Genomic DNA, 12,129 nt, shown 5'->3' on the forward strand with positions numbered 1-12,129 from the left:
CAAAGTCCTGCGGATGCAGTTACAGGCAAAGAACACCCTCAGTAATGTGGCGATGTCAGGCACGCCCTTACCGCCCTTGAGAGGTTCCTTGAACATAACAGTCCGCTTTACTCTGTCCATTTTGGAGCCCCAGATGAAGTGAAACACCGCCCTGGTGATGGCCTTGCAGGTGTTGTCCCGGGGGGGCCAGGCCTGGGCGAGGTACTGCAACACAGGGAGAATCTCGCTGCGGAGTACCAGTGTTTTCCCTTCGATGGTAAGTACTCTGTTGCTCCAAAGTCCAAACTTCTGTCTCATCTTAGCCAGTCTTTCCTCCCAGGACTTCAGGGCTGCGCCCTCCGCTCCAAACCAGACTCCAAGAATTTTGATGAAATCCGCTTTGAGGCTGAACGGTATGGGTGCAGAAGAAGGCAGGAACCACTTTCCGAAGAGCATGACTTCCGACTTCCCGCAGTTGACCTTTGCCCCCGAAGCTTGGCCGAAGTCCTCGCACGTCTGGACGAGTGTGTCGATGGAGCGCTGGTCGGCACAGAACACCGTCACGTCATCCATGTAGAGCGAGCACTTGACCTCCCGTCTTTCCGGTCCTGGTGCGGTAATCCCTCTGATCTCTGGGTTCCGTCTGATGCTTTGGGCGAATAGCTCTATACAGCAAACAAAAAGCAGAGGTGAGAGAGGGCAGCCTTGTCTGACCCCCGAGAGAACCTCGAAGGGGTCAGTTTTCCAACCATTTACCAGCACCAAACTACAAATGTCTTTATACATTACATTCACATACGAACAAAACAGTTCCCCAAGACCAAGCCTGCGCAGGGTTCTGCACATGAACTCATGGGAGACACGGTCAAAGGCCTTCTCCTGGTCAAGACTGACCAGGGCCGCGTGCACACGGCGGTCCTGGATGTACTGGACCGTGTCCCTGACAAGCCCGAGGCTGTCTGCAATCCTTCTGCCAGGAATGCCACAAGTTTGATCCGGGTGGATGATCTGTCCGATGACAGATTTCAGCCTGTTGGCCAAAACCTTGGCGAGGATTTTGTAGTCCACGTTCAAAAGAGAGATCGGACGCCAATGTTTCAGGTCCGATCTCTCCCCTTTGCGCTTATACAAAATCGTGATCATCCCCTCTCTCAGTGAAGGAGGCATTCTACCCTCCACCACCATCTCCTCGTACAGCTCGAGCAGGTCCGGGCCCACGAGGTCCCACAGGGCTACATAGAGCTCAACTGGGAGACCATCGCAGCCCGGGGTCCTGCCCCGCCTAAAGGATTTAGCGGCAGAGTGCAGCTCCTCCAACACCAGGGGGGCGTTGACGGTCGATGAACCTGCAGGATCAATTTGGTTAGTGATACCTGACAGGAACCTGTCGGCTGCCTCCGAGTCCGTTTCTTTCGGGGAGTAGAGGTTGGTGTAGTAGTCTTCAACTACTTGCATTACAGCCTCCTTCCCCTTCTGGAGAGTTCCGGTCTCGTCACGCAGTTCAGACAAGGGAGTGTGTCCTGAATGGAGTTTCCTGAAAAAGAAAGAGTTACACTTCTCACCTTTCTCAAGATTCTCCACCTTGGCACGGAAGACAATGTGCCTGGATTCTTCCTCAAAGTACCCTTTCAGGTTCTTCTTGGTGTCCTCCAGGTCCTGCCTAACGTCCCAGCCGCAGTGGTGAAGGTCCTGCAGGGACTGCAACTCACGTTGCAGTCTCCTGAGTTCCTTCTTCCTTGCACACACTTGCTGTCGTCCCCTTGCCTGAAAGAAGCTGCGCAGCTTAACTTTCACAACCTCCCACCAATCACTTACCTTTCCGAAGAATCTCTTTTCCTCCGTCCAAGAGGCATAGGCCTCCCGGAGTTCCCCCATCAATTCCTCATTTTCCAGCAGGGTGGTATTCAGCTTCCAGGAACCTGGTCCGTGAGCAAAGCTCTCGCCCAGTTCACCCCGAAAGTGAATGGCCCTGTGGTCAGAGAAAAAGCAGGGGATCATGAAGAACTCACGATGCTTGACTGCTCTTGAAGTGAGCACGAAGTCAATCCTGGAACGCACAGATCCATCGGGTCGGCACCATGAATAATTCACGGTACCTTGCCCTATGGATCCCACGGCGTCCCGTAAGGATGCCTCCGAGATCATCTCCTTGAGCAGTTTTGAAGTAGCATCAAGTTTTGCGTATATGCTAGAACTGCGGCCATCCTCCTCTATCGGACAGTTAAAATCACCGCCGATCACTACTGCTCTGGTGGTGACAAGTTGCATCCGCAGGGTCTGGAAAAGTTCCAGGCGCGCATTCGTATCTGGGGGGGCGTACACGTTGATGAGCCTAATTGGCTCTCCCGCCCACGAGCCATCTATGACCAAAAGACGGCCACAGACAAGCTCATGGATGGAGTCAACCGTGAAGCGTCCCCCCCTGATAAGAATGGCTACCCCTGCATTCCTGCAATTGCCACCCCCGGACCAGTAGGAGGGACCGAGGGTCCACTGAGAGGTCAGATGACTGTACCTTCTCAAAGGAGGAAGACCGCACTCCTGGAGCATGTAAACATCACTCTGATGAGTTGAAAGAAAAGTCAGCGCCGTTCGCATTCTAGAGGTATCCTTGATACTCCTCACATTAATGGAAAAGATTGAGATCTCAGCCATAATGAAAAAGGGGTATGAGGTCTAGTTAGCAAGGGGCCGAACTTACCTCCCCGAAGGGGGCGGGTGGCTCCTCCATCTCCACAGCTGCCTGTTCTGGGTACTGGGTTATGCCCAGTTCCTCCAGGACTTCCTCAACTGTCTCACTGAAGTTGGCGGTGGGGATAGGCACATAGTCGGCCATATTCTCCTCCTCGCCTTCCTCACCTGCAGACTCCAGGTCCTCCACTACTTGCCCTGGTCCAGCGCTTTCGTGCTGGACCCCGTTGGGCCGTTTGGTGGAGGTGGCGGGTTGTTCTGCCAATGGGCTCACAGGCTTCCGTTTCCGGCCTCCTGTTTGGCCACTGGCAGGGGTGGAAGGGGGGAGGGCGGGGAAGTCCTCCATGGAGGACAGGTCTGGGGTGGGCGGTGGGGCAGGAAGGGTCTCCTCTGAGCCAGAGGGGGTGGGTGGGGGTGGGACAGAGGAGGGGACAGAGGAGGGGACGTGGACAGGGACGGGGACAGGGGCAAGGACAGGGGCTGGGGCAGGGGTATACTTACCTGTGGCCTTCCGAGGCTCTTTTGGTTTGCTTTCGGTCGGCTTCTTCCCAGAGCTGGAGGCTGGTTTACCCTGGATCAGGGCTCCAGCATAGGTCCGGGTCCTTTGGGGGCAGTGCCTGAAGGTGTGCTCTGGCAATCCGCAGAGGTTGCAGGCTTTGGGCCTAGGACAGTCCTTGGTCTCGTGGCCTGTAACCCGACAGATCTTGCAAGCAAGTTCTGTACACTCCTTTCCCATGTGTCCGGGACGGCCACATCTGTTGCAGTTGTAGGGTATCCCAGAGTAGAAAAGGTGTCCTGCAGATGATCCTAGCGAGAAGCACGCCTGCAGGTGCTGTAAGTCCCCCGAACGGTCTTTCCTGAGCTTGCATAGCACAGACCACTTCCCAATCCAGAAGCCGTTGACATCAAGGATTCGGACTGGGTCCTTTACCACGGTGCAAAACCTCTGTAGGTAGGTGGTTATGTCTCTGCTTTGGGTATGGGGATTCCGCATGGCCACCGTCACCCACTTCTCGTCCTGTGTTATAGGGCAGTTCGCAACGAACTTCCGAAAAGGGGATTCAGGGCCACTGGTCTTCACCATCTCCCAGTATCGTCTGCAGACTTGGAAAGACCCGAAAGTGATGTAGAAGATCCCTCTTGCGAAGGACTGCACCGAAAGCGTCTCCGCTTTGCTGAAGCCCTGCTCCAGGATCATCTTCTTTCCGAAGATCTCCGAGGTCATGTCAGGGACTCTTCCGTTCACCTCTTTCAGCTGCAGCACGACCGTCTGCTTCATCCAGGGCTCCAAGGTTGGCAGCCCGTCTGCAGGCAATTTCGGCTTCGCTGGTCTCGGTTGGCTGGCGCCGGCCGGGATGGAGGTGGAGGTTGAGATGGAGACATTCTCGGGGACCTCGGAGGAAGTGGCTGGGGCAGGGTTCTTCCTCATCATCTCTTCGGTCTCCTTCGTCTCATCAGTCACTTTTTCAGTCTTCTTCTGGCTTTTCCCCATCTTCGAGAAGTCTGGAAGTCGCTTCGGGAGTTCTTCGGCGGCTTCCTTCCTTGTTCCTCGACGTCTTCGCTCTTAGCCTTTACAAAGGCTCTCGCATCTACTTCCCGAAGGTAGTAATGCGGATCTCTTCATCTCGATTTGTTCGTTCTGAAGAGAAACCAGAGTGTAAACTAACCAATATACCAAATGAGGTCCCTGCCTGGCAGAACACAAATGCTGCTCAACTCATGGTGACTCCAAGACAGCCTAATTTGCATGTCTGTGCAGCTGCATGGGGACGGGAATCAGCAGGCACGCGTAACAATCGGCTTCATCAGATTAATATAAGGCGCACGGCCATGGAATTGGGGGCAAATATATGCGTGGACCAATGCCATCAAATCATTTTCTAGGCCGCGTTGACCACCAACAACATTTATGATGATTAGTGTGTAAGAAATGTGTACATGTGCTATTTGTAATATGGAATATTTATAGGACAAGTAAGGTATAGAAATTAAAGCATTCCGCTGTGACTCCCCATGAGCTTTTTGCGATGTTCCTGTGGGAGGGTGTTCGCTGCTGCCATCTATTGGTAGCTTTTCGCAGTGGCAGTATTGTAGCCAATGAAGTTTCACTGAGGCGCGATTATTGCTAATTGAAAACTTTTACCAATACCCCGTCATGACGGCTTGAAATATAGCCGGCAATGACAATTTTTGACAGTCTCTATGGAGACTGCACGATCTGGTACAAGAATAGAGTGACACAAGCAGATAGTCAGAAAGGGGAGGGGAGACAGAGGACAGAGCTGCAGATGATGGAGGCGCATACTGACTTTAGTGTCAGAGCTCAGCAGCAGCCCTGATATATGGGAGTCAGCATGGGGGCGGGAATCAGCAGGCACGCGTAACAATCGGCTTCATCAGAATGATATAAGGCGCATGGCCATGGAATTGGGGGCAAATATATGCGTGGACCAATGCCATCAAACCGTTTTTTAGGCTGCATTGACCACCACCACCACCACCACCAACAACAACATTAACGCCGTCTATGTGCCTTTCCCAATCGAAGGAACTCAAGCTATTTTTCACCATATTAAGGAAGCCCAGCATTAGCCAGGCATCAAAAAATTCACCGAAACTCATGGTTGTTCCTCTCCACGGAAATCTTTAGTAAAAGGCGAAAGATTTGTTCGTTCTGAAGAGAAACCAGAGTGTAAACTAACCAATATACCAAATGAGGTCCCTGCCTGGCAGAACACAAATGCTGCTCAACTCATGGTGACTCCAAGACAGCCTAATTTGCATGTCTGTGCAGCTGCATGGGGACGGGAATCAGCAGGCACGCGTAACAATCGGCTTCATCAGATTAATATAAGGCGCACGGCCATGGAATTGGGGGCAAATATATGCGTGGACCAATGCCATCAAATCATTTTCTAGGCCGCGTTGACCACCAACAACATTTATGATGATTAGTGTGTAAGAAATGTGTACATGTGCTATTTGTAATATGGAATATTTATAGGACAAGTAAGGTATAGAAATTAAAGCATTCCGCTGTGACTCCCCATGAGCTTGTTGCGATGTTCCTGTGGGAGGGTGTTCGCTGCTGCCATCTATTGGTAGCTTTGCGCAGTGGCAGTATTGTAGCCAATGAAGTTTCACTGAGGCGCGATTATTGCTAATTGAAAACTTTTACCAATACCCCGTCATGACGGCTTGAAATATAGCCGGCAATGACAATTTTTGACAGTCTCTATGGAGACTGCACGATCTGGTACAAGAATAGAGTGACACAAGCAGATAGTCAGAAAGGGGAGGGGAGACAGAGGACAGAGCTGCAGATGATGGAGGCGCATACTGACTTTAGTGTCAGAGCTCAGCAGCAGCCCTGATATATGGGAGTCAGCATGGGGGCGGGAATCAGCAGGCACGCGTAACAATCGGCTTCATCAGAATGATATAAGGCGCATGGCCATGGAATTGGGGGCAAATATATGCGTGGACCAATGCCATCAAACCGTTTTTTAGGCTGCATTGACCACCACCACCACCACCAACAACAACAACATTAACGCCGTCTATGTGCCTTTCCCAATCGAAGGAACTCAAGCTATTTTTCACCATATTAAGGAAGCCCAGCATTAGCCAGGCATCAAAAAATTCACCGAAACTCATGGTTGTTCCTCTCCACGGAAATCTTTAGTAAAAGGCGAAAGATTTGTTCGTTCTGAAGAGAAACCAGAGTGTAAACTAACCAATATACCAAATGAGGTCCCTGCCTGGCAGAACACAAATGCTGCTCAACTCATGGTGACTCCAAGACAGCCTAATTTGCATGTCTGTGCAGCTGCATGGGGACGGGAATCAGCAGGCACGCGTAACAATCGGCTTCATCAGATTAATATAAGGCGCACGGCCATGGAATTGGGGGCAAATATATGCGTGGACCAAGGCCATCAAATCATTTTCTAGGCCGCGTTGACCACCAACAACATTTATGATGATTAGTGTGTAAGAAATGTGTACATGTGCTATTTGTAATATGGAATATTTATAGGACAAGTAAGGTATAGAAATTAAAGCATTCCGCTGTGACTCCCCATGAGCTTTTTGCGATGTTCCTGTGGGAGGGTGTTCGCTGCTGCCATCTATTGGTAGCTTTGCGCAGTGGCAGTATTGTAGCCAATGAAGTTTCACTGAGGCGCGATTATTGCTAATTGAAAACTTTTACCAATACCCCGTCATGACGGCTTGAAATATAGCCGGCAATGACAATTTTTGACAGTCTCTATGGAGACTGCACGATCTGGTACAAGAATAGAGTGACACAAGCAGATAGTCAGAAAGGGGAGGGGAGACAGAGGACAGAGCTGCAGATGATGGAGGCGCATACTGACTTTAGTGTCAGAGCTCAGCAGCAGCCCTGATATATGGGAGTCAGCATGGGGGTGGGAATCAGCAGGCACGCGTAACAATCGGCTTCATCAGAATGATATAAGGCGCATGGCCATGGAATTGGGGGCAAATATATGCGTGGACCAATGCCATCAAACCGTTTTTTAGGCTGCATTGACCACCACCACCACCACCACCAACAACAACAACATTAACGCCGTCTATGTGCCTTTCCCAATCGAAGGAACTCAAGCTATTTTTCACCATATTAAGGAAGCCCAGCATTAGCCAGGCATCAAAAAATTCACCGAAACTCATGGTTGTTCCTCTCCACGGAAATCTTTAGTAAAAGGCGAAAGATTTGTTCGTTCTGAAGAGAAACCAGAGTGTAAACTAACCAATATACCAAATGAGGTCCCTGCCTGGCAGAACACAAATGCTGCTCAACTCATGGTGACTCCAAGACAGCCTAATTTGCATGTCTGTGCAGCTGCATGGGGACGGGAATCAGCAGGCACGCGTAACAATCGGCTTCATCAGATTAATATAAGGCGCACGGCCATGGAATTGGGGGCAAATATATGCGTGGACCAAGGCCATCAAATCATTTTCTAGGCCGCGTTGACCACCAACAACATTTATGATGATTAGTGTGTAAGAAATGTGTACATGTGCTATTTGTAATATGGAATATTTATAGGACAAGTAAGGTATAGAAATTAAAGCATTCCGCTGTGACTCCCCATGAGCTTGTTGCGATGTTCCTGTGGGAGGGTGTTCGCTGCTGCCATCTATTGGTAGCTTTGCGCAGTGGCAGTATTGTAGCCAATGAAGTTTCACTGAGGCGCGATTATTGCTAATTGAAAACTTTTACCAATACCCCGTCATGACGGCTTGAAATATAGCCGGCAATGACAATTTTTGACAGTCTCTATGGAGACTGCACGATCTGGTACAAGAATAGAGTGACACAAGCAGATAGTCAGAAAGGGGAGGGGAGACAGAGGACAGAGCTGCAGATGATGGAGGCGCATACTGACTTTAGTGTCAGAGCTCAGCAGCAGCCCTGATATATGGGAGTCAGCATGGGGGTGGGAATCAGCAGGCACGCGTAACAATCGGCTTCATCAGAATGATATAAGGCGCATGGCCATGGAATTGGGGGCAAATATATGCGTGGACCAATGCCATCAAACCGTTTTTTAGGCTGCATTGACCACCACCACCACCACCAACAACAACATTAACGCCGTCTATGTGCCTTTCCCAATCGAAGGAACTCAAGCTATTTTTCACCATATTAAGGAAGCCCAGCATTAGCCAGGCATCAAAAAATTCACCGAAACTCATGGTTGTTCCTCTCCACGGAAATCTTTAGTAAAAGGCGAAAGATTTGTTCGTTCTGAAGAGAAACCAGAGTGTAAACTAACCAATATACCAAATGAGGTCCCTGCCTGGCAGAACACAAATGCTGCTCAACTCATGGTGACTCCAAGACAGCCTAATTTGCATGTCTGTGCAGCTGCATGGGGACGGGAATCAGCAGGCACGCGTAACAATCGGCTTCATCAGATTAATATAAGGCGCACGGCCATGGAATTGGGGGCAAATATATGCGTGGACCAATGCCATCAAATCATTTTCTAGGCCGCGTTGACCACCAACAACATTTATGATGATTAGTGTGTAAGAAATGTGTACATGTGCTATTTGTAATATGGAATATTTATAGGACAAGTAAGGTATAGAAATTAAAGCATTCCGCTGTGACTCCCCATGAGCTTGTTGCGATGTTCCTGTGGGAGGGTGTTCGCTGCTGCCATCTATTGGTAGCTTTGCGCAGTGGCAGTATTGTAGCCAATGAAGTTTCACTGAGGCGCGATTATTGCTAATTGAAAACTTTTACCAATACCCCGTCATGACGGCTTGAAATATAGCCGGCAATGACAATTTTTGACAGTCTCTATGGAGACTGCACGATCTGGTACAAGAATAGAGTGACACAAGCAGATAGTCAGAAAGGGGAGGGGAGACAGAGGACAGAGCTGCAGATGATGGAGGCGCATACTGACTTTAGTGTCAGAGCTCAGCAGCAGCCCTGATATATGGGAGTCAGCATGGGGGCGGGAATCAGCAGGCACGCGTAACAATCGGCTTCATCAGAATGATATAAGGCGCATGGCCATGGAATTGGGGGCAAATATATGCGTGGACCAATGCCATCAAACCGTTTTTTAGGCTGCATTGACCACCACCAACAACAACAACAACATTAACGCCGTCTATGTGCCTTTCCCAATCGAAGGAACTCAAGCTATTTTTCACCATATTAAGGAAGCCCAGCATTAGCCAGGCATCAAAAAATTCACCGAAACTCATGGTTGTTCCTCTCCACGGAAATCTTTAGTAAAAGGCGAAAGATTTGTTCGTTCTGAAGAGAAACCAGAGTGTAAACTAACCAATATACCAAATGAGGTCCCTGCCTGGCAGAACACAAATGCTGCTCAACTCATGGTGACTCCAAGACAGCCTAATTTGCATGTCTGTGCAGCTGCATGGGGACGGGAATCAGCAGGCACGCGTAACAATCGGCTTCATCAGATTAATATAAGGCGCACGGCCATGGAATTGGGGGCAAATATATGCGTGGACCAAGGCCATCAAATCATTTTCTAGGCCGCGTTGACCACCAACAACATTTATGATGATTAGTGTGTAAGAAATGTGTACATGTGCTATTTGTAATATGGAATATTTATAGGACAAGTAAGGTATAGAAATTAAAGCATTCCGGTGTGACTACCCATGAGCTTTTTGCGATGTTCCTGCGGGAGGGTGTTCGCTGCTGCCATCTATTGGTAGCTTTGCGCAGTGGCAGTATTGTAGCCAATGAAGTTTCACTGAGGCGCGATTATTGCTAATTGAAAACTTTTACCAATACCCCGTCATGACGGCTTGAAATATAGCCGGCAATGACAATTTTTGACAGTCTCTATGGAGACTGCACGATCTGGTACAAGAATAGAGTAACACAAGCAGATAGTCAGAAAGGGGAGGGGAGACAGAGGACAGAGCTGCAGATGATGGAGGCGCATACTGACTTTAGTGTCAGAGCTCAGCAGCAGCCCTGATATATGGGAGTCAGCATGGGGGTGGGAATCAGCAGGCACGCGTAACAATCGGCTTCATCAGAATGATATAAGGCGCATGGCCATGGAATTGGGGGCAAATATATGCGTGGACCAATGCCATCAAACCGTTTTTTAGGCTGCATTGACCACCACCACCACCACCACCAACAACAACAACATTAACGCCGTCTATGTGCCTTTCCCAATCGAAGGAACTCAAGCTATTTTTCACCATATTAAGGAAGCCCAGCATTAGCCAGGCATCAAAAAATTCACCGAAACTCATGGTTGTTCCTCTCCACGGAAATCTTTAGTAAAAGGCGAAAGATTTGTTCGTTCTGAAGAGAAACCAGAGTGTAAACTAACCAATATACCAAATGAGGTCCCTGCCTGGCAGAACACAAATGCTGCTCAACTCATGGTGACTCCAAGACAGCCTAATTTGCATGTCTGTGCAGCTGCATGGGGACGGGAATCAGCAGGCACGCGTAACAATCGGCTTCATCAGATTAATATAAGGCGCACGGCCATGGAATTGGGGGCAAATATATGCGTGGACCAAGGCCATCAAATCATTTTCTAGGCCGCGTTGACCACCAACAACATTTATGATGATTAGTGTGTAAGAAATGTGTACATGTGCTATTTGTAATATGGAATATTTATAGGACAAGTAAGGTATAGAAATTAAAGCATTCCGGTGTGACTACCCATGAGCTTTTTGCGATGTTCCTGTGGGAGGGTGTTCGCTGCTGCCATCTATTGGTAGCTTTGCGCAGTGGCAGTATTGTAGCCAATGAAGTTTCACTGAGGCGCGATTATTGCTAATTGAAAACTTTTACCAATACCCCGTCATGACGGCTTGAAATATAGCCGGCAATGACAATTTTTGACAGTCTCTATGGAGACTGCACGATCTGGTACAAGAATAGAGTAACACAAGCAGATAGTCAGAAAGGGGAGGGGAGACAGAGGACAGAGCTGCAGATGATGGAGGCGCATACTGACTTTAGTGTCAGAGCTCAGCAGCAGCCCTGATATATGGGAGTCAGCATGGGGGTGGGAATCAGCAGGCACGCGTAACAATCGGCTTCATCAGAATGATATAAGGCGCATGGCCATGGAATTGGGGGCAAATATATGCGTGGACCAATGCCATCAAACCGTTTTTTAGGCTGCATTGACCACCACCACCACCACCACCAACAACAACAACAACATTAACGCCGTCTATGTGCCTTTCCCAATCGAAGGAACTCAAGCTATTTTTCACCATATTAAGGAAGCCCAGCATTAGCCAGGCATCAAAAAATTCACCGAAACTCATGGTTGTTCCTCTCCACGGAAATCTTTAGTAAAAGGCGAAAGATTTGTTCGTTCTGAAGAGAAACCAGAGTGTAAACTAACCAATATACCAAATGAGGTCCCTGCCTGGCAGAACACAAATGCTGCTCAACTCATGGTGACTCCAAGACAGCCTAATTTGCATGTCTGTGCAGCTGCATGGGGACGGGAATCAGCAGGCACGCGTAACAATCGGCTTCATCAGAATAATATAAGGCGCACGGCCATGGAATTGGGGGCAAATATATGCGTGGACCAAGGCCATCAAATCATTTTCTAGGCCGCGTTGACCACCAACAACATTTATGATGATTAGTGTGTAAGAAATGTGTACATGTGCTATTTGTAATATGGAATATTTATAGGACAAGTAAGGTATAGAAATTAAAGCATTCCGCTGTGACTCCCCATGAGCTTGTTGCGATGTTCCTGTGGGAGGGTGTTCGCTGCTGCCATCTATTGGTAGCTTTGCGCAGTGGCAGTATTGTAGCCAATGAAGTTTCACTGAGGCGCGATTATTGCTAATTGAAAACTTTTACCAATACCCCGTCATGACGGCTTGAAATATAGCCGGCAATGACAATTTTTGACAGTCTCTATGGAGACT

At 49.0% G+C, this 12,129-nt stretch overlaps 15 non-coding genes across 15 annotated transcripts; 8 read left to right on the forward strand and 7 right to left on the reverse strand.

The window, feature by feature from the left end:
• The first annotated feature begins 4,738 nt into the window (after positions 1–4,738).
• On the forward strand, positions 4,739–4,879 carry LOC120925333. The gene has a single exon (XR_005746618.1). It is a non-coding gene; the product is annotated as a U4 spliceosomal RNA (small nuclear RNA).
• Positions 4,880–5,249: 370 nt separating this feature from the next.
• LOC120925339 lies at positions 5,250–5,364 on the reverse strand. The gene has a single exon (XR_005746623.1). It is a non-coding gene; the product is annotated as a U5 spliceosomal RNA (small nuclear RNA).
• Positions 5,365–5,773: 409 nt separating this feature from the next.
• LOC120925279 lies at positions 5,774–5,914 on the forward strand. The gene has a single exon (XR_005746566.1). It is a non-coding gene; the product is annotated as a U4 spliceosomal RNA (small nuclear RNA).
• Positions 5,915–6,284: 370 nt separating this feature from the next.
• On the reverse strand, positions 6,285–6,399 carry LOC120925340. The gene has a single exon (XR_005746624.1). It is a non-coding gene; the product is annotated as a U5 spliceosomal RNA (small nuclear RNA).
• Positions 6,400–6,808: 409 nt separating this feature from the next.
• On the forward strand, positions 6,809–6,949 carry LOC120925280. The gene has a single exon (XR_005746567.1). It is a non-coding gene; the product is annotated as a U4 spliceosomal RNA (small nuclear RNA).
• A 373-nt stretch (positions 6,950–7,322) lies between these two features.
• On the reverse strand, positions 7,323–7,437 carry LOC120925341. Its single transcript, XR_005746625.1, has one exon. It is a non-coding gene; the product is annotated as a U5 spliceosomal RNA (small nuclear RNA).
• A 409-nt stretch (positions 7,438–7,846) lies between these two features.
• On the forward strand, positions 7,847–7,987 carry LOC120925282. The gene has a single exon (XR_005746568.1). It is a non-coding gene; the product is annotated as a U4 spliceosomal RNA (small nuclear RNA).
• Positions 7,988–8,354: 367 nt separating this feature from the next.
• Positions 8,355–8,469, reverse strand: LOC120925342. Its single transcript, XR_005746626.1, has one exon. It is a non-coding gene; the product is annotated as a U5 spliceosomal RNA (small nuclear RNA).
• A 409-nt stretch (positions 8,470–8,878) lies between these two features.
• Positions 8,879–9,019, forward strand: LOC120925283. Its single transcript, XR_005746569.1, has one exon. It is a non-coding gene; the product is annotated as a U4 spliceosomal RNA (small nuclear RNA).
• Positions 9,020–9,383: 364 nt separating this feature from the next.
• LOC120925343 lies at positions 9,384–9,498 on the reverse strand. The gene has a single exon (XR_005746627.1). It is a non-coding gene; the product is annotated as a U5 spliceosomal RNA (small nuclear RNA).
• A 409-nt stretch (positions 9,499–9,907) lies between these two features.
• On the forward strand, positions 9,908–10,048 carry LOC120925284. The gene has a single exon (XR_005746570.1). It is a non-coding gene; the product is annotated as a U4 spliceosomal RNA (small nuclear RNA).
• A 373-nt stretch (positions 10,049–10,421) lies between these two features.
• On the reverse strand, positions 10,422–10,536 carry LOC120925344. The gene has a single exon (XR_005746628.1). It is a non-coding gene; the product is annotated as a U5 spliceosomal RNA (small nuclear RNA).
• A 409-nt stretch (positions 10,537–10,945) lies between these two features.
• Positions 10,946–11,086, forward strand: LOC120925285. The gene has a single exon (XR_005746571.1). It is a non-coding gene; the product is annotated as a U4 spliceosomal RNA (small nuclear RNA).
• A 376-nt stretch (positions 11,087–11,462) lies between these two features.
• Positions 11,463–11,577, reverse strand: LOC120925345. The gene has a single exon (XR_005746629.1). It is a non-coding gene; the product is annotated as a U5 spliceosomal RNA (small nuclear RNA).
• A 409-nt stretch (positions 11,578–11,986) lies between these two features.
• LOC120925286 lies at positions 11,987–12,127 on the forward strand. The gene has a single exon (XR_005746572.1). It is a non-coding gene; the product is annotated as a U4 spliceosomal RNA (small nuclear RNA).
• Positions 12,128–12,129: the final 2 nt, after the last annotated feature.

Source organism: Rana temporaria, chromosome 1 (genome assembly GCF_905171775.1).
Source record: "Rana temporaria chromosome 1, aRanTem1.1, whole genome shotgun sequence".
NCBI lineage: Eukaryota > Metazoa > Chordata > Amphibia > Anura > Ranidae > Rana > Rana temporaria.